This window comes from Gossypium arboreum, chromosome 6 (assembly GCF_025698485.1).
Source record: "Gossypium arboreum isolate Shixiya-1 chromosome 6, ASM2569848v2, whole genome shotgun sequence".
Taxonomy (NCBI): Eukaryota; Viridiplantae; Streptophyta; class Magnoliopsida; order Malvales; family Malvaceae; genus Gossypium; species Gossypium arboreum.
In genome coordinates, this window is record NC_069075.1 from 114,797,356 (window position 1) to 114,819,789 (window position 22,434).

The window sequence follows — 22,434 nt, forward strand, 5'->3', positions numbered from 1 at the left end:
TTCCTTGGGCAAAGGTAAATTGAGTTCGAATGTGTAAAATGAGCTATATGCCAGGTATGATTTAACTCATTACCTATTTGAGGTAAAGTAATAAGTACCTTTATTAATTGTTGCAAATCTTAAAAGGGTGCAAATGAAGAATATATGCGAATGTGATATGTGTATTTGACTTTGTGAGTTAGTAACTTGTTTATCATGAATAATCTTTAAACATGTGCATATATGATTAGGTAATTTCTATTATATATTTAATATATGAATATGATGAATTATTTTGATATAGGGACTTATGTAACCAAGTGTAATTGGCCTTGAAATTATTATTCAAATGAAACTTAGTATTAGGAATACATGATTATATGTATTCGGCTCCATGGTTAATATATGCATATGAAACTATGCGATTACATATGAGTTTCTATGTTAATGGGTACGTGAAGTAAGTTACAGTAACTAGTTGGTTGTGGAATATAAATGGTAATAATGATAATTTGGCTTCATGAGTATTCTGCCAGGACGATAATTGAGTATGAAAATATATATTTATAATGAATTACATATATGTGGATTTGATATATTATGATACTATAAATTACTTTAGTTTAAATAAGTTGATAATAATTTTGGAATGTTTAATTGCTTATGACTTACTAAGCTTCAAAAGCTTACTCTGTGTTTTTATGTGTGTTTCTATTTTATAGATTTTGGATTCAAGTTACAAGCTCGGGGATCGTCAACAAAGTCTATCACACTATCTATAGCTTTGGTATTTAAATAATCAAACTCGAATTATGGCATGTATAGGTTGAAAATGTGTTTTGAAATGTTAGATTTTGGTTTTGTATAATTTGAGCCATTCGAAAATGGCTTAATTTCCTTGTTAATTTCGGATATGTTTGCTTATGCTTTGAGTTTATTTTGGCTATGGTATCTTATTATACGGATGAATAATATTTGTGATATGTGTTTTGTGGAGCATTGAAGTTGATTAGTAATTTGGGTGTGTTTTGGGAAGATTTGGCTATAGTATACCCATAAGTATGAACTATATTTGCTATGTTACTCTTGATTAAAATGATTTGGCTATGACTTGTAATAATAATAATTCCATTTGGTTGACGAGTGCATTCGATTAATTGTTGAAATGAGATAATGAATATATGTTTGGATATTATTTCGGTATATATATACTTGTGAAATGTGGTTGATTATAATGCTAATGGTTGTTTGTACAATTAGTCATGTTAATTTTGGTATTCGATTATTATTTTCATGTGATATATGCTTTGGAGTTGGTTGATGATTACAGATATATATATAGTTGTGGATGAAAAATCGGCTATGATATACATATATGCATATTCATAGGTATATTTAATTGACACAACCATGTTTCATGATAACATATAATATATATGTGTACTTATAATGTGGATGATATATTTACGGGTTTAGTTATATAAATTTGTTGGTTACTTGTAAGGTTTATGTTTTGAATATATGACAATTTGTAATTCAGATTTGTTTATACAAATATTATGCACATGATGAATGGATTATATATATAACTCATCTTAAGGTATATATTTATATAGGTAAACTTTGTCATCCAAATAAACAAAAGATAAATATGGTTTTGTATCGATCTCTAATGCTATATTATTTTAAAATTCTAGTTAGTTTATTTGAGTAGTATAATTTGGTTGGTAAATACATTCAATGGAGTGTGAATTTAGGTAATGAAAATGTTGATTGACAATTTGGCTTTTGCACTTATGTAATTAAGTATATAATGTTTTGGTTTGATATATGTAAGTGTATAAATATGATGTTGAATATATGAATTTAATTTTAGTGAATAAATATGGTTGTTCGAGGTATTTTGGTTGAGGTTCATTATTGACTTATATTTTAATATGATTTATATATTGTATTATGATTAATAAAATCATGCTTATTATTTTAATTGAACTTATGTTTTATATATATATGAATTTGACTTGTATAAATGTGTGGTTGTTTGGAAATGTGTTTTTGTTCGTTAATGCCTCGTAATCCTAATCCGGTGATGGATAGAGGTTAGGGGCGTTACATGCCACACGCCCGTGTCCATGGCCCATGTCCTTCACACTACTATGACAAGCCCGTGTCCTAACCCGTATGCAAAAACCTAGACATTTTATTTTTGACGTCATCATTTCTTAAGGGACACACGGCCAAGACACATGCCCGTGTGCTAGACTGTGCCCTTCACACAGCTGAGACACATGGCCATGTCTCTGCCCGTGTGTTTACTATCATTCATACTGACTTGAAATTTTTATGTGCAGGGGACACACAGCTGGACAACATGCCCATGGTGCTGGCCGTGTGTCACACACGGCCTAGACACACGCGTATGTCTCTACCCGTGTAGACAAAATCAGGCTATTTACCAAGCCTCTTCGCCACCCTTACTTACACGACCTACAAAAAAACAACAAAAACCAGTACAAGACTATTTCATGTAATAAAATCATCCACAATAGACAACATTTCATTTGTGCATTCTACTCATCCATGAACATAACACCATTTGCATAAATCAATATGAATATTAGCCATCATTCAAGGCTTAGTACAAAATGTGGAATTTATCCCATGCCAACACATTTGGCCAAATTAATAACAACACAAAACACAGGTCTAGTTTCCTATACATGCCATATTCAAAAAGATAAATCAAACTATACCGAATACTTCGATTGATAGTGTGATCGATATCTCTGACTTCCATTGATCCTTGAGCTAGATAGGCAGCACTATAAGAAAAAGGAAAGGAGAAGGAGTAAGCATAAAGCTTAGTAAGTTGCATATAAATAATTATACAACAATACCTTGCCATTCATAAACAAGTATCATAATACATAAGTGGGCATAAACAAAACTTACTCATCAGTACTCAATACACATCATATAGCATATAATATGACTCATATTTCTTACATACCAAATAGGTACCTGTATCACTCACAACATAGTTATACTTTCCTCATTAACTAGAAATCATGACTTTTACCGTTGAACCATTCAGAATGCTATCAGATATTCCATAGTCTCAAAGGTGGGGTAAGGTACCGATGCCTTGTCCTAGACACGGTCTTACACTAGCTCATATCTCAAGTCGAAGCCATGTCCTAGACATGGTCTTACACTGACTATCATCTCGTAGCCGAAAAATGTCCCAGACATGTCTTATATTGGCTTACGCCTCGAGGCTGATGCATGTCCTAGACATGTCTTACACTAGCACTCGTTTCAATGCCGATGCCATGTCCCAGACATGGTCTTACACTAGCTCACACAAATGACCCAATCGTCATGGCATGAATATCCAATTTATTTCCCTAAGGTTCCAACGGGAATTATACTATCACTATTCTCATCTCATTCTCTCATTTACACAAGTCAAGCAATTTATGCTATAATAATTTTGATAATTCAAACACATATATTATCAATGTAGTTGTATTATTTACTGATAAACCGCAATTTATACATATTTTTACCCCATGCTTAACACATTTTATGGATATTTTTTTCTTAAATTTGGTGAATTCGATGCTCCTAATGCCTTAATTTCATGTTTTATACTTAGGAGACCATAGGAGAGTGAAAGGAACGAGAAACGGGCCAAAAATGGAGAAAATGGGCCAACGTACAAAATCAACACGGCCTGGACTTCCTTACACGGGTAGACCACATGGCTGTGTCAATTTGGCAGAATCGAAGCACGACTCACATGGGCAAACCACACGCTCGTGCCTATTTAACAGGCTTGACCATGGCCTGAAGTAATCGCACAGAGGCGTGTCACACGGGCGTGTCCCTGTCGAGCCCAAATTGAGTCAAATTCAGAAAAGGCCAATTTTGAGGGTTCTTAGGCATTGTAAAGCCTATAAATACACCTTAGAGGAGGAGGAAAAAGGGGACATAGAGGAGGAAGTAGGGAACTACTCAAGGAAAGCCGATTGATCCATCTCAGAAGTCGGATTCATTATCAAGACTGAAGATCTCCCCACAATTTCCCTTCAAGAGTTTTAGCTTTTTCTCTATGTTTTGTATTCATTATTCTTCTAAGATGTTTACCTTTTTAGTTATGAACTAAAACCCCTAAATACCTAAGGGGAATGAAACCTAAGACAGATCTTGTTATTATTATCTAAATTGTATGATAAATATTTGACTTGTTCTTAATTATGTGTTCTTAATTCTTGTTTTGATATTCCAGGATATTGATTCAAGATAAGCTTTTACTCAGAGGAGGAATAGACCCTGTCTAAGAGTACATTTGTGATAATTAAGCGGAGTTGATTGCGCACCTAGAGATATGGTGACAAGATTTTGCTGGATTAGGGTGAAACCAAATAAGGAGATCCATAGATCGAGTTAATGCAACCCTAGGGCGTTAATTAGAAAGAGATTTCAATTATTCAACCTCGGGTTAGACGTTGTTAGTCTCGAGAGGGATAATAATATAACTTAAGGATTTCTACGGATCAAGTCAAATGAATAAGTCGTCTGATTTAGAGTCAAATAAAAGTCTAGGTGGATTTTTCCTTAGGTATTGTCTTAATTCAATCGTTTTTCCAAAAGTAATTTCCCAATTCTATTTTCTATGAATTCTTAGTTTAATTAATTAGTTAGTTAAAACAAACCCCATTATTCTTAGGCTAGATAATAAAAAGACAGTCATTACTGGTACTTTCAAGTCCTTTGGGTTTGACAATCCGGTCTTGCTAAAGCTATACTACTGTTCGATAACTATACTTGCCTTCATCACGATAATAGTTAGTTTCAAGAGCGATTCATTATAAATATTTAAAACCTGTCACTAATATCATGTATTAAGTTTTTGGCACTGTTGCCGGGGAACTAATATATTAGGAACACTCGATTTTTATTACTTTAGCCATTTACTTTTACTGCAATTTAAATTTTATTCTAACTTTTATTACTAATTCTTCTTTTTCCCTTTTTCTGGCAGGTTCTTATAGTTTAAGACTAGAAAAAACCTGTCAGGACCATTAATTTTTGACAGTGAGATTGATCGCACAGTTTGTAGAAACCAAAGAGAAATAAGGGGAAGCTTAAGATACACAGAGAACGAGCAAGAGGACAATATTCAAACCACAACCGAGGAGATGGCTGAAAACCAAGAAAATTCGCTACCTCCTGCAATTGCTGTTAATCAAAATCTTGCTCCGCACACTATGTATGATTATGCTCAACCTAATTTAACAGGAACTGAGTCAAGTATAGTTAGACCTGCTATTGCTGTAAATAATTTTGAACTGAAACCGAACACAATTCAAATGATACAATAGTTTGTTTAGTTTGATGGTTTGCAGGACAAGGATCCCAACACTCATTTGGAAAATTTCCTAGAATTTTGCGGTACCTTTAAAATTAATGGCATTTCTGATGAAGCCATTCGTCTTTGGTTGTTTCCCTTTTTGTTAAGGAATAAGGCTAAACAATGGCTAAACTCGTTACCACGAGGGTCAATCACTACTTGGGAACAAATGACCAAAAATTTTTTATTAAAATATTTTCCACCAGCTAAAATAGCCAAATTACGTAATGATATCTCTTCTTTTGTGCAGATGGATTTAAGAACACTCTACGATGCATGGGAGAGATACAAGGACCTTTTGAGAAGGTTCCCTCACCATGGGTTACCGCTTTGGCTACAAGTTCAAACGTTCCATAATGGCTTGAATCCTTCGACTCAGCAGATGATTGATGCAGCCATTGGAGGAACTATCAACAAAAAGACACCTGAGGCGGCTTACGAATTTATTGAGGAGATGTCACTGAATAACTATCAGTGGCAAGCTATGAGAACAAAGTCGACGAAAGCAGCCGATGTTTTCAACCTCGACGCGGTTACTATGCTATCTAACCAAGTAGAACTCTTAAATAAAAAGATTGACGATTTGTATGGTTCTACACAGTTACATCCAGTAATGAGGTGCGATTTGAATGGAGGAGGAGCATGCACAGAATATCAACTCTTCAACCCTAGCATCAAGGAGAAACAAGTCCAATATATGGGTAACAATAACTCTAGATCCCAAAATAACCCATATAGCAATACTTACAATGCAGGTTGGAGGAACCACCCAAATTTTTCATCAGGAGGCCAAGGAAATCAGAGACCACCTCCAGGCTACCAATAACCACCCTAACAATAGGAAAAGAAGCCGAACCTTGAAGAGATGCTCTCAAAGTTTATATCGGTGTCAGAAACTCATTTTTAAAATATCGAGATGGCACTTAAGAATCAACAAGCATCGATCCAATGGCTCGAAACTAAGATTGGACAGCTTGCCAAGTTGATTTCTGAATGACCACATGGTAGCTTGCCAGGCAACACAGAATCTAACCCAAGGGAGCAACTTAACGTGATTACTAGTCAAGATGAGAAAGGGTTAGTCACACCTGAACCAGAACCAAGGCAAGAAACCGAGATAAGCAAAGGTAAATGTGAGGTAGACCACAATGAGTAGAAACCCGTAAGTACAGAATACAAACCTTGTGACAGCCCTAAAGTGACCCTAGTAGGAAAGCAGTTTTGGGACCGCTAAACCGAGTCACTAAATTATTTGAATATGATATTTATTGTCTAAAATAAATGTGTGAAAATTTTAAGCTTCGATTTAGTAAATTGCATGTGAATTTAGTCAATAGGAAATATGTGTGACACTTTTGAAATGTGATAGATCAAAACATAAGGACCTATTAGTGCATGTTAAAAAAGGGGGGGACTTGCATGTCAATTTTTCCCCCCCATCTAGTAGTGGCCGGCCATGACATTAGGGTGGACAAAGGATGATGGGCAAAAACATGTCATAGACATGTTGTGTTGGTGCATCATGGGAGGAAACAATAAAATAAAGTTAGTAATAAAGAAATGCAAAAAAAAAGAAAGGAGAAAGAAAATGATGAAAACAAAAGAAAAAAAATGTGTCCATCCTTTTTTCATTCTTCTTGACCGAAAATTCGAAAGAAAGAAGGGAGGAAATGTTGAAGAGATTCGGCCATGCTTGTAGCTAGGTGAAGGTAAGTTTGATGTTGTGCCATGAGATTCATGCATGTTTTTTTTTGTTAGCTTGAGTTCTAACTAGCCCATGGTTCAAATCTTTACTATGTCATGGAGATGATATTCGCTAAGGTGGATTTGTGTTGATGTTATTTGCATGCTAAAAGTGAAGCTTGTAATGATGCATGTGATGGTGGATTGATGACTCTTGAATCTCCTTTTAGCATCCTTGAGTGAGACATTAAGTTCCTTGTTCAACCATGACCAAAATTGAAATGGTATGGTGTTGTGATGCATTCGCCATGGTAGGAAGTAGAAGAGAAATATGTTGTTGTTCACGTTATTGGATGAGAAATGGTAGTAAGGTGAAGTGCAAATGCTAGTGTTCGATTTACTAGTGTATATGTGTGTATTAGCCAAGTTTTGAACTTGAAACAAAATGATGTTTAGTCAATACAAGTGACCATACTTGTAGAATGTATTAAGTGTTGCAATCGGCCCCAACATAGACATGTATGTTCGGCCACATGAATGAGTATATGAGTTGATGTGTATGTTCGCCATAGGTAGCCTATTGATGGCTTTAGCTTGACTTAGAAAATTCGCTAAGGGGAAATATTAGCTAGTATGTTGAATTGATTCGTGATTTCGTATATATGTGACTCTAATGTCTAATGTATATATGGGCTAAGTACCTTGAGCTTTCTTTGATGTTCGAATGAATTGTATTAAATTGCTTGATGTGATTAAAATGCGTATGATCATTGTGTATTTGAGCTAAAAGGTGGCCATATGACCTATCAAACTCCTTGTCATATTCGCCATAAGCTAGCAAAATGAGACTTTAATAAGTTAAATTTGTTTGAATTAGCTCAAGAGCTTAGAGGACCACAGTTGGATAAGGAAAGGAAAAAGTGATCGAATAGCCGTTGAAGTCGTTCGACAACATCCGAGGTAAGTTTTCGAGTAATGGAACTTAGATTATGATTTGATTAGATCACGCTTTAAGCAAATCAAAATCATGCTCTTTGTGTGTGGCTATTGAGCTGAAATTGCAAGTGTGATAAGTGCCTCGTGTTAGAGTTTTGCTAACGAAAATGAAATACGAATGTGTCATGATTTATAGATAAATGTGCATGGTTATTCGAATGATGTCCAGGCTAAGTCCCGAAAGCTTTGTGCTAAGTGACTAAATCCGGACTAAGATCCGAAGGCATTTGTGCGAGTTACTAATTCAGGGCTAAGCCCGAAGGCATTGTGCGAGTTACTAAATCCGGGTTAGGTCCCGAAGGCATTTGTACGAGTTACTATAACCGGGCTATGTCCCGAAGGCATTTTTAAAATGAACTGTGCAAGTAAGTGGATTAAGCCCGTTAACCCCTCGTGTCCGACTCCGGCAACGGTCTCGGGTATGAGGTGTTACAGTTTTATTGGTATCAGAGCTACGGTTTAGTTGATTCTTGGACTACCGTAATACGTGTGGGTCTAGCTATACATGCCATTTTGTGATTATTTGATAGTGTGGTGATTTCTGACATTTGCAAATGTGTTTATATATAGTAATGGATCCCGATCCCGACCGAAGCAGTAGGTGATGATCTTGAGAGTGTAGCGCTGCTCCCGAGCAAGGGACAACGCCGCGGACTCTCAACCTATTGCTAGCAATCCGAATGATGAGGCTAGGCAAGCTTTTATAGCGTGATGAATGATTGGTTCAACCAATACATTCAACTAATACTACTGTTCCACAACCTCCATTCCCGACAAACACAACCTCAAGACCTACAATACCTCCAGAATCGACCAAATAAGGTCAAATAAGCCCCAGTTGATGTAATCCGAAAACATGGGGCTACCGAATTTAAGGCTACAGACAATGATGATGCCGAGCAAGCTGAATTTTGGTTGGACAACACTATCCGGGTACTCGATGAGCTATCTTGCACACCCGATGAGTGCCTAAAGTGTACTATCTCCTTGCTACGTGATTCTGCCTACTATTGGTGGAATACATTGACTTCTGTTATGCCTAGAGAGCAAGTAACTTGGGATTTTTCCAAACCGAGTTTTGGAAAAAGTATATCAGTCAGAGATTTATGGATCAAAAACGGAAGGAATTTCTTGAGCTTAAACAAGGTTCTATGTCGGTTACCGACTATGAACGAAAATTTGTGAGGCTTAGCCGGTATGCACGAGAATGCATTTCCTCAGAAGCCGTAATGTGTAAACGTTTCGAGGATGGACTAAATGATGATATAAAGCTATATGTTGGCATCTTGGAAATCCGAGAATTTGTGGTACTTGTTGAGCGAGCTTGCAAAGCCGAGGAGCTCAGTATGGAGAAAAGAAAAGCTGATATGGGAGCAAAGGAGTTTCGTAAGAGGTCTTCGGGGAGGCCCTTTCAACAGCCATCGAAGAAATTTAGAGAGGATTTGGGGCGATCTAAAGACATATTGGGTTTTTCTAGACGAGACCGTGATCGACCCCCTGTGAGTGCACGAGTCACTTCAGTCGCTAGTGTTGGAAATGATCGTCGAGACAGAACAGAGTGTCGGTATTGCTATAAATGGCACTCGGGAGTCAGAGATTCCATGACCGCCTGTTATAAGTAAGGGTCACCGACCACTTTATCAAAGATTGCCCGAGATTGTCCGAACAGAATGTAAATCGAGTGGGAAACCGGTGTTACCACCGCCGGGTAGACCATCTAGGAATACGGGCAATGCTAGTAGTGGTCAGAGAGGATCTAGAGATGCTACCACCAGATCTGAGGCTCGTGCTCCTGCTAGGGCTTATGCCATATGCGCACGCGAGGATGCTTCCTCGCCAGATGTTATTACCGGTACTTTTACTCTCTTTGATACTAATGTGATTGCTTTGATTGACCCTGGTTCTACTCATTCTTATATATGCGAAACCTTAGCATCCAGTAAGACTTTACCTATTGAGTCTACTGAGTTCGTAATTCGGGTGTCAAATCCCTTGGGTCATTACGTGCTTGTCAACAAAGTGTGTAAGAAATGTCCCTTAGTACTTCGAGGTTCCTGTTTTCCGGCGGACTTGATGCTGTTGCCGTTTGATGAATTTGATGTTATCCTCGGTTTAGATTGGTTGACCGTGCATGATGCGGTTGTGAATTGCAAAAGCAAGACTATTGATTTGAGATGCTCAAATAACGAGATAATCCGGGTTGAGTCTACGGACTTAAAGGGGTTGCCAGCTGTAATATCAGCAATGTTGGCCCAGAAATATGTAAGAAAGGGATGCGAAGCATACCTTGCGTATGTACTTGATGACAAGGAATTGGAAAAGAAACTCGAATCTGTGCCGGTGGTTTGTGAATACCCGGATGTTTTTCCCGAAGAATTATCGGGTTTACCACCTGTTCGGGAAGTAGAGTTTGGTATTGAGCTTGTACCTGGGACTACGCCAATTTCGATAGCTCCGTATCGTATGGCACCAACCGAGTTAAAAGAATTGAAAGCTTAGTTGCAAGAGTTGACGGATAGAGGTTTCGCTCGACCAAGTTTCTCACCTTGGGGTGTACCAGTATTGTTTGTGAAAAAGAAGGACGGAACCATGAGGATGTGCATTGACTATCGTCACCGAATAAAGTGACGATAAAGAATAAATATCCGCTATCAGCAGATTGATGATTTGTTTGATCAACTAAAGGGAGCCTCGGTGTTTTCAAAGATAGATTTGAGATCGGGTATTACCAGCCATGAATTAGAGATTCGGATATACCCAAAACCGCTTTCAGAAAGAGATACGGCCATTACGAGTTCTTAGTGATGTCGTTTGGGCTCACTAATGCCCTGCGGTATTTATGGATTTGATGAATCGGATCTTCGCAAGATTTGGACCAGTTCAGTAGTTGTGTTCATTGACGACATCTTGGTCTATTCAAGAGATGAGACCGAACATGCCGAGCACCGAGATTAGTGTTGCAAATTTTACGGATAAGCGGTTATATGCTAAGTTCAAGAAGTGTGAGTTCGGTTAAGAGAGGTTAGCTTCTTGGGTCACGTGGTATCCGCGATCGGTATTCGAGTTGACCGAGCAAAATTTCAGCCATACTTAACTCGGAAGTCTCCAGAAATATTATCGAGGTTCGAGCTTTTGGGACTTGCCGATTACTACCGACGTTTGTAAAGGTTTCTCGATGATAGCCACACCCATGATGAAGCTACTTCAAAAGATGTTAAGTTCGAATGGACGGAAAATGTCGAAAAGTTTTGATCAATTGAAAACTTATTTGAGGGAAGCTCCAATTTTAGTGCAAATTAATCGTGCAAAGAGTTTGTCATCTATAGTGACGCCTCCCTACTTGGGTTAGGTTGCGTATTGATGCAAGAAGGTCAAGTTGTGGCCTATGCGTCGAGACAATTAAAGCCACATGAGAAAAATTATCCGACTCATGATCTCAAATTAGCTGCCACCGTATTCGCCTTGAAAATATGGCGACATTACTTATTTGGTGAGAAGTGCCATGTATTTTCGGATCACAAAAGTCTCAAATATTTGATAACTCAAAGAGACTTGAATCTGCGACAAAGACGTTGGCTCGAGTTGTTAAAAGATTATGAGCTTATCATTGATTATCACCCGGGAAAGGCTAATGTGGTTGCGGACACCTTAAGCCGGAAATCACCGCTTGCTTTATTTAGCGATGAATGTACACTTGCGTTTCTACCCGACAATGTGTTAGTAGTCAATTAAAGGCCAAACCATTATTGATTCATCAAATTCGTGAAGCTCAGAAAGTCGACGATGAGTTGGTTGCAAAACGGGCTGAATGTGTTCCGAATGTGGAATCGGAGTTTCAAATTGATGATGACGATTGTTTGAGGTACAGAAATCGGTTGTGTGTTCCAAGAAATTTAGACCTTATTTCGATGATTCTGAACGAACCTCATTGTAGCCGAATGTCAATTCACCCGGGGAGTACGAAAATGTACCACGACCTAAGACGTCAGTTTTGGTGGCATGGTATGAAACGAGACATTTCCGATTTTGTTTCGAAGTGTTTAATATGTCAGCAAGTGAAGGCGGAACATCAAGTGCCTACGGGTTTACTCCAACCAATCATGATACCTGAATGGAAATGGGATCGAGTAACGATGGATTTTGTATCTGCGTTGCCAGTGTCGGCAAGTAAGAAAGATGCGATTTAGGTCGTTGTTGATAGATTGACTAAGTCAGCTCACTTTATCCCCGTACGCACGGATTTTTCAATGGATAAATTAGCTGAATTATATGTTTCTCAGATTGTGAGATTACACGAGGTACCTATTTCTATCGTGTCGGATAGAGATCCGAGATTCACCTCACGATTTTGGAAGAGATTGCAAGAAGCTTTGGGTACCAAGCTGCATTTTAGCACCGCTTTTCATCCACAAACCGATGGTCAATCCGAGCGGATAATTCAGATACTTGAGGATATGTTGAGATGTTGCATCCTCGAGTTTAGTGGTTCATGGGAACGGTATTTACCTTTGATTGAATTCGCTTACAACAATAGTTTTCAGTCAAGTATTAAGATGGCACCTTATGAGGCTTTGTATGGTCGAAAATGCCGTATGCCATTGTTTTGGACCGAGCTCGGTGAAAGTAAAATTTTTGGAGTTGATTTGATTAAAGATGCTGAACGGAAAGTAAAGGTAATCCGTGAAAGTCTGAAGGTAGCCGCAGATCGTCAGAAATCGTATGCGGATTTGAAACGAAAAGACATTGAATATCAGGTGGGAGATAAAGTGTTTCTTAAAGTTTCGCCTTGGAAAAAGATACTCAGATTTGGCCGTAAGGGCAAGTTGAGCCCGAGATTTATTGGGCCGTACGAAATCTCCGAACGAGTTGGTCCAGTTGCGTATAGATTGATTTTGCCCCCTGAACTTGAAAAGATTCACGACGTCTTTAATGTTTCGATGCTTTGACGTTATAGATCCGATCCGTCACACGTGATTAATCCATCAAAAGTTGAAATTCAATCTGACTTGAGTTACGAAGAAGAACCGATTCGTATCCTAGCTCGTGAAGTGAAAGAGTTGCGAAACAAAAGGGTTCCGTTAGTAAAGGTGTTATGGCTCAAACACGGAGTCAAAGAAGCTACATGGGAAACCGAGAATGCCATGAAAGAATGATACCCAAACTTATTTACCGGTAAGATTTTCGGGGACGAAAATTTCTTAAGTGAGGGAGAGTTGTGACAGCCCTAAAGTGACTCTAGTAGGAAAGCGGTTTCAGGACCGCTAAACCGAGTCACTAAATTATTTGAATATGATATTTATTGTCTAAAATAAATGTGTGAAAATTTTAAGCTTCGATTTAGTAAATTGCATGTGAATTTAGTCAATAGGACTTATGTGTGACACTTTTGAAATGTGATAGATCAAAACATAAGGACCTATTAGTGCATGTTGAAAAAGGGGGGGATTTGCATGTCAATTTCCCCCCCATCTAGTAGTGGCCGGCAATGACATTAGGGTGGACAAAGGATGATTGGCAAACACATGTCATAGACATGTTGTGTTGGTGAATCATGGGAGGAAACAATAAAATAAAGTTAGTAATAAAGAAATGGAAAAAAAAAAGAAAGGAGAAAGAAAATGATGAAAACAAAAGAAAAAAAATGTGTCCATCCTTTTTTCATTCTTCTTGACCGAAAATTCAAAAGAAAGAAGGAGGAAATGTTGAAGAGATTCGCCATGCTTGTAGCTAGGTGAAGGTAAGTTTGATGTTGTGCCATGAGATTCATGCATGTTTTTTTTGTTAGCTTGAGTTCTAACTAGCCCATGGTTCAAATCTTTACAATGTCATGGAGATGATATTCGCTAAGGTGGATTTGTGTTGATGTTATTTGCATGCTAAAAGTGAAGCTTGTAATGATGCATGTGATGGTGGATTGATGACTCTTGAATCTCCTTTTAGCATCCTTGAGTGAGACATTAAGTTCCTTGTTCAACCATGACCAAAATTGAAATGGTATGGTGTTGTGATGCATTCGCCATGGTAGGAAGTAGAAGAGAAATATGTTGTTGTTCACGTTATTGGATGAGAAATGGTAGTAAGGTGAAGTGCAAATGCTAGTGTTCGATTTACTAGTGTATATGTGTGTATTAGCCAAGTTTTGAACTTGAAACAAAATGGTGTTTAGTCAATACAAGTGACCATACTTGCGAATGTATTAAGTGTTGCAATCGGCCCCAACATAGACATGTATGTTCGCCACATGAATGAGTATATGAGTTGATGTGTATGTTCGCCATAGGTAGCCTATTGATGGCTTTAGCTTGACTTAGAAAATTCGCTAAGGGGAAATATTAGCTTGTATGTTGAATTCAATTCGTGATTTCGTACATATGTGACTCTAATGTCTAATGTATATATGGGCTAAGTACCTTGAGCTTCTCTTTGATGTTCGAATGAATTGTATTAAATTGCTTGATGTGATTAAAATGCGTATGATCATTGTGTATTTGAGCTAAAAGGTGGGCCATATGACCTATCAAACTCCTTGTCATATTCGCCATAAGCTAGCAAATGAGACTTTAATAAGTTAAATTTGTTTGAATTAGCTCAAGAGCTTAGAGGACCACAGTTGGATCGGGGAAAGGAAAAGTGATCGAATAGTCGTTGAAGCCGCTCGACAACATCCGAGGTAAGTTTTGAGTAATGGAACTTAGATTATGATTTGATTAGATCACGTTTTAAGCAAATCAAAATCATGCTCTTTGTGTGTGGCTATTGAGCCGAAATTGCAAGTGTGATAAGTGCCTCGTGTTAGAGTTTTGCTAACGAAAATGAAATACTGAATGTGTCATGATTTATTGATAAATGTGCATGGTTATTCGAATGATGTCTCGAGCTAAGTCCCAAGGCTTTGTGCTAAGTGACTAAATCCGACTAAGATCCAAGGCATTTGTGCGAGTTACTAATTAGGGCTAAGCTCAAGGCATTGTGCAAGTTACTAAATCTGGGTTAAGTCCCGAAGGCATTTGTGCGAGTTACTATAACCGGGCTATGTCCCGAAGGCATTTGAACGAGTAGCTATATCCGGTTAAAGTCCGAAGGTACGTGATTTGGGAATGATTGATCTTGCTGTAAAAATTTCAGTTAATACGCTTGTAAAATCCCAACAATGAGGTATGTTTCGTATGTGCTTTGAATTAGTTGAGCCCTTGCAAATAAGTATTCGTTCAGTTGATAAATGAGCTACCGGCCTTTGGCTAAGTTGATCTTTGTGTATGAATATAAGAGTTGGTAATGTGAAGTAAGTATGATATTGAGAATTTGTGCATATGAAATTATCTGTTTAGCTACATGAATGCTATACCTTGGTTGTGTCTAAATTCATAACTCAAACTTACTAAGCATTAAATGTTTACTCCATTTCTTTGATTCTCTGTTTTATAGATTTTGGTTCGTCAGCTATCGGACCCGGGGTTTTGAAGTTGAAGTCGCCCACACTATCAAAGCTCCTTTTGGTATACTTTTGGTTGAACTTTGAAATGGCATGTATAGGACTACCCTTCTTGTTATTGATCACATACCCCTTTGGTTTTGTATAAATTTGGATAGCCATGCGAAAATGGCTTATATACACTTTGGGCATGGTATTATAATCATTTGTATGTTGATCATTAAGAGGTATGGAAATGTTTGGAAACGATTAGCCATTGGGATGGTTAATCATGATCATATTTTGTGCTATATGTAAAAGGGCTAGTTGAATCATGGAAACTATGAAATAGGTAAAGCCTACCTTAAAGACAGATGCTGACAGCAGCAGTGATGTGGATGTGAAAAATCACTAAAAATAGTAGGAATGGAATTAAATAGTTAATAAATCATGTAAACGAACCTTGACGAGTCTATTTTCATAGGAAAGTAACGAAATGATCATATGAATAGTATGTTAAGAGATATTTAAGTTTTCGTGAGACAGGGCCAGAACGGCTTCTGGAGTCCCTGTTCCGACTTTGGAAATTCATTATAAATTTACCAACGATAATTAGAAGTCATGCCATATATGTACAGATTCCTTTTCGAGTCTAGTTTCTGTAGAAACAAACAGCATCAGTATTGAAGCCCTGTACAGGGAGATATCCAAGTCGTAATGTGCAAAGGTCAGTGTAGTCGATCCCTGTAACATGGGGGACTTTAACTAATAAACTGTACTAATTGGCCCAACCAAAAATTCTAGAAAAAAATTTTTAGATGCATATATGAGTTTAGTTTCAGGGAAAAATCACAAAACTGATTTTCGAGTTGTGGAGCTCAAGATATGATTTTTAAGGTGACAGTGACACAGTTAGCCGACTGTCTGGAACTTTTTAAAATGAACTGTGCAAGTAAGTGGATTAAGCCCGTTAACCCCTCGTGTCCGACTCCGGCAACGGTCTTGGGTACGGGGTGTTACAAACCTCGTGTGCCATACTTTAATGCCGCAAGGAAAGATCGCTCAGATGAACAATTTGGTAAATTCCTTAAACTCTTAAAAAAATTACATATTAACTTACCATTTATTGAAGCTCTATCGCAGAAGCCAAAGGCAATGAAATTTTTAAAGAAGCTTTTAGCAAATGTGCGGAAGTTGGACTAGGCTTTGCATGTGAAGCTAAACGCAGTTTGTTCAGGTATTCTACAGAATAAACTACCCAACAAATTGAAAGATCCAGGGAGTTTTACAATTCCTTACGTAATTGGTAGTTTAGATGTTAATAATGCATTAGCTAATTTAGGGGCTAGTGTTAATGTCATGCCTTACAAAATGTTTAAACAACTAGGTCTTGGGAAACCCAAACAGACTAGGATGAGCATTCAATTAGCAAATAAAACTATAAGATTTCCTAGGGGTATTATTGAAGATGTGCTAGTTAAAATCAATAAATTTATATTTCCCGTTAACTTCGATGTTCTAGACATAGAGGAGGATAGCAACACTCCTTTGATTTTAGGAAGGCTCTTTTTAGCAACTGCTAGAACGATTATTGATGTTGGCACAGGTGAGCTCACACTTCGTGTGGGAGACGAAACAATCACCCTTCAAGCTCGCAATTCCGGCAACACATCGAAAATTGAAGGTGATTGGCTAAAGCACTCTACTAAAACTGACAATAGTGCAACCTACTTTGCAGGAAATGAGTTTGAAGGAAGTACATGAGTCATTTTCAAGCAATAGTAGAGGAAATATTAATGAAGAATGAATGCTACAAATCGAGGAGCTAGATGAATGGTGGATACATAAACCGAGAACACACGATAAACCAAAACTACACCAAAATAAGTTCAATACCTTTCCAAATCAACTTAAGGTTGGAGATAAAGTTTTATTAGATGCTGCAGATCCTCACATTGTCACTACCAAACCGAATGAAGAAATCCCTCTTACAGTACTTAGCATTTTCCCATTCGGTACAGTCAAGGTAAGTCATCCCAAGTTCGGCACTTTTAATGTAAACAATACCTGCCTAAAACCTTATTTTGATGCGATTTACAGCAGGAATGAGGAGTATAAACTCCTCGAACCACCATGACCATTCAATGGAGAGGTAAGTCGAGCTTAGACTATAAATAAGTGCTTCTCAAGAGGCAACCCAAGAACTAACAATATTAATTTCTTTAAATTTTAGTTTTAACATCTAACATACTAACTGACTCATGGAACGCAAGATTTTGAAAGCACACACGACCAAGTACACGGGCGTGCTTAGGATCGTGTGGAAATAGGGCAAAGATTTTCCCTAGCATGGGCTATGATAAATTGTTACGGCTGTGCAACATGGCCGTGGGTGAACCTGCCAAAACAACACGGGCGTGTGACACGCCTGTGCATTGAAACCGTGGCCGAACCTGTCAAATTAACACGAGCGTGTCGCCTAGCAACTGTGGGGGAACCTGCCAAAACAACACGAGTGTGGAACTTTATACACGTGCGTGGGAGAAGCGAACAAAGACAGACACGGCCGTGCGACACGGTCGTGTGTACCAATATGCCTAAGGTACACAGGCGTGGGGAAATTGTCAAATGTGCCCAAATTCAAAATTCGTGAATCACACGGGCAAAAATTAGGGAACACGGGTGTGTTCCCTGATCTTGTGTCCCAAAATCTATAAATACCCTTCACTATTCATCATCTCCCTCACCCAAAATCCCTAACCCTAGCTGCTACAGATTCACACGGCCTCCTGCCACGCCCGTGCGCCGCCTTCAACCATATTTTTTGACACCTAAGCTCCTCCCTCTTGCGTTTGTTTACTTCTTTATCTCAATCTTCTTCAATTATTTTTCTTCTTTCATGATTTCTATGCTCCATTTGACTATTCTACATGCACATTCATAGTTAGAATAGTAGATAAATGTATATTTTTAAGTTTTTTTTGGTAATTTTTTTTATTTTCTTAGTCAGTATATTAGGCTACATTCATTCATGGTTATTGTTTCTATGGGTTTCATGCTATTAACCCCACAAAAATTCATTCTTTAGATATCTCCATTACTTATTCTCATAGGGTTATTCGGCACATTTACTTTGGTTATTATAGTATAGGTTAATATGTAAGCCCCATGGAAAGTATTCACATTCCACTTCAATTTCCATTACAGGTACATTATGTCTACCTCACGAGGAAAGAAAGCCGCCGTCGCTACTTCGAAAAAAAGGAAGGGAGCGTCATCTTCCTTGGGTCCTACCGTGAAAATTTGTCACCCTTTCCTGTAGTTCCCCATTGGGCCCCAAGAAGAACTTTTCTAGATTCTACGGGCCCGACCCTTGGAAGTGGGCCGCTGTATAGATTGGGCCGCGCTAGAACAAGTCCAACTCGCGAATGCAATTCGGGCCCTCCTCACCACCGATACTTGGGGGCTTTTCTTTGAGATTGCCGAGCCAACATATCTCGAACTCATTATGGAACTCTGCTTAACATTCCATCTTCAGACCGTGATGGCCCGTTTTGATGACCTGGGAACAATCCAATTTCACCTCAGCGGTCTAGTCCGCCAGTTGAACGTCTCAGAGTTCGGAACCGCAGTGGGCCTTTACACTGAGGAGTTCATGGAGGAGAATGAACTCCACGCTCTCAATTGCCATATCCATCACTCTCTTTCACGGTGTTGGAATGCTTTCACCTCCGACGCTGCCTGCTACAATCCTAGCCGCTCTAAGGCATTGGCTCACCCTCCATCTTTGAGGCACTTACATGCCATTTTGGCTCACACATTAACAGGAAGGTGAGAGAGAACTGGCGTCGTCAACACTCATGAAGCCTACCTTCTATGGTGTATGTCGCACGGGCACATCATAGACCATGCTTATTTCATTGCCCTCGCCATTCAACATCAGACAGAGCGGCATAAGAAGGGGGTCATCTCCATTGGGCCCTATGTAATGTGGTTGGCTCGGCACTTCAGGCTTTTCAACACAGCAGCCCAATCATCCTCCCTCACTCTCATGGGCCAGATGTCCCCACAGGGCATCTCGAGCATGCTAAGTATGAGGATGATCGAGAAACAACGTGGCACCTTCCCTCTTCAGTACCGTCTCGCCTAATCCACAGAGGAGGAGGCCTTCGAGGACATTACTGATGATGTCCCTCCACGTCACGAGGACCCACCGTCTCAGCCACCACCTCCTTCTCGTCCAGTTCATGTGGCAGCTTCATACGCTGACATCTCTGAGTGCCTTACCCGATTCGAGCAGCAGTTTTTCAGCCCTTCGATAACATTGATGCTATTTTACAGTAGATTTGTCAGCACTTCCACATCTCATCGCCACCCCCACCTCGTGAACCATCTAGCGATGAAGATGTTTAAAAACTTTTTATTATTATTATTTATTTTTATGTTTTGACTTTTATTTTAAAACTACTTTTTTATTTTTCTTTAAGCTTGTTTTTATTAGTTTTTATAATTTCTATTTAACAATTTTTACTTTCGGCTATTTCATATCGAGTAATTATGCTTCCTTATATTTCCTAAAAAATTCCTGATTCTGTCACAGTTATAAAGAGCTCCTAAGCTCATCATCGTATAGGAACTAAAAATTCCACCGGGAATGTTCTCCACGACTGCCATGTCCTGCTCGACCACGACCATAGCTACCACCAAATATAATATTCTTTTAGCGCAGGACTTATGGACTAATGAACTTCTACCACCACCGGAGTATCCTCCTCCACCCGCACACCAGTTATTTTCCAAAACTCCAGTTCAAGGAAATTCATTCATCACTCAGGAAGTTTTACTTCTCTCCCTATCTTATATTTATATTCTTTTCTATATATCTATCTTTGTACATTGAGGGCAATGTACATCTTAATTGTGGGGGGGGGGGAGGTATTCATTTCATTATCAGAAAAATCCCTGAATGATTGCCTTGTTCTCTTGAAAAGCTCTCATATCATGTTTAGGATAAATTTTTATTGATTTATGATTTTTATTGATATATCTTAAATTAAAACATAAGCATTCATGCATTGATTATTTAAACTTTAAGACATTAAAGAATTAAGCATGATAAGTTGATTTTTAAGAATGTAAAATTTTAAGTTGTTTCCCCAAGTTTAAGTATTATCTTGAATTGAAATCCACAAGTTTAAACATCAAAAAGCCATAATTTTTTGTGAGATCTTGAGCCTTCAAGAGCATCTATTAATTCTTTCATGCTCACTTTTATTATTGCTATGAGTGCGTCAGTATTGAATTGTTATTCTAGAACTTGCTTGATTATGCATGTCAAGACCACACCATTTGATTTGATATGTCAAAATGATAAAGGCACTTAGGTTTAACCCACTCACTCCATAAAAGCCTACCTTCACAATTAACCCTTAGTGAACCCCCTTGAGCCTAACAACCCATTCATTGATTTACCCTCAATATTAACCCATAACTCATTATTGTTGAAATCCCCTAAATTAATTTGATCCCTATTTTTGTTGAGATTTGAGTTGGAATAGTTGCTTAGCTATGTTTTATACTATTTTGTAATTTAACTTGCTCTTAAAAAAAATACATGTATACATATTAGTAGTAGTGATCTTCTGAGCTAAAGAAGTTAAATTCCATACTCTGAGAAAAAGCTTGTTGTACGCAACTGATGACTAGTCATTTTTCTAGTTAGGCAATTTTTCAATTCAATCTCGATTCTAACCCTTTCTTTCAGTTTGTGACCACAACCTCTAACCAAAGTCACGTTACAACCCTCTAAAGACCTTTTGATTGATGTTTCATTTCAATTTATAGTGGTGGAGATTTGATTTTCATGCAAGCCTATGGTAATGACTCTTCATTATTGAATATTGAGTGCTTCATTTATTGTCCTTAAACACCTCGAGTGATTTGAGTGAATCTTTAGAGAGGATGTGAAACTCTGTGATATTTTGAATCAAAGGTAATTACTTAGACGAGAGGAGACACCTATGTTTTCATGATAAAATGCTCAACTTGGAATGTTTTAAACTTTGATGTTCTTTCAGTTGAATTTTCAATGTATGATTACCTATGGATTATTTTGAGATATTAACGATAGAAATTATAAGTTGAGAAGAATTTATTTTGATTATGAGTTGAGGGTTTTGCTTGAGGACAAGCAAATGCTTAAGTGTGGGGATATTTGATAAACTGCAATTTATACATATTTTTACCCCATGCTTAACACATTTTATGGATGCTTTTTCCTTAGATTTGGTGAATTCGATGCTCCTAATGCCTTAATTTCATGTTTTATACTTAGGAGACCATAGGAGAGGGAAAGGAATGAGAAATGGGCCAAAAACGAAGAAAATGGGCCAACGTATGAAATCAACACGGCCTGGACTTCCTCACACGAGCAGACCACACAGCTGTGTCAATTTGGCAGAATCAAAGCACGACTCACACGGGCAGACCACACGCCCGTGCCTATTTAACAGGCTTGACCACGGCCTGAAGTAATCACAAACGAACGTGTCCCTGTTGAGCCCAAATTGAGTCCAATTTAGAAAAGGCCAATTTTGAGGGTTCTTAGGCATTCTAAAGCCTATAAATACACCCTAGAGGAGGAGGAAAAGGGGGACACAGAGGAGGAAGCAGGGAACTGCTCAAGGAAAGTCAATTGATCCATCTTAGAAGCCGGATTCATCATCAACACTGAAGATCTCCCCTCAATTTCCCTTTAGGAGTTTTGGGTTTTTCTTTATGTTTTGTATTCATTATTCTTCTGAGATGTTTACCTTTTTAGTTATGAACTAAAACCCCTAAATACCTAAGGGGAATGAAACCTAACACAGATCTTGTTATTATTATCTAAATTGTATGATAAATATTTGACTTGTTCTTAATTATGTGTTCTTAATTCTTGTTTTGATAC

The 22,434-nt window shown here is 38.1% G+C and overlaps 1 non-coding gene across 1 annotated transcript; it reads right to left on the reverse strand.

Annotated features, from left to right (window-relative positions):
• Nucleotides 1-5,612: 5,612 nt before the first annotated feature.
• Nucleotides 5,613-5,719, reverse strand: LOC128294473 (small nucleolar RNA R71). The gene has a single exon (XR_008284783.1). It is a non-coding gene; the product is annotated as a small nucleolar RNA R71 (small nucleolar RNA).
• Between the last annotated feature and the right edge of the window lie 16,715 nt (nucleotides 5,720-22,434).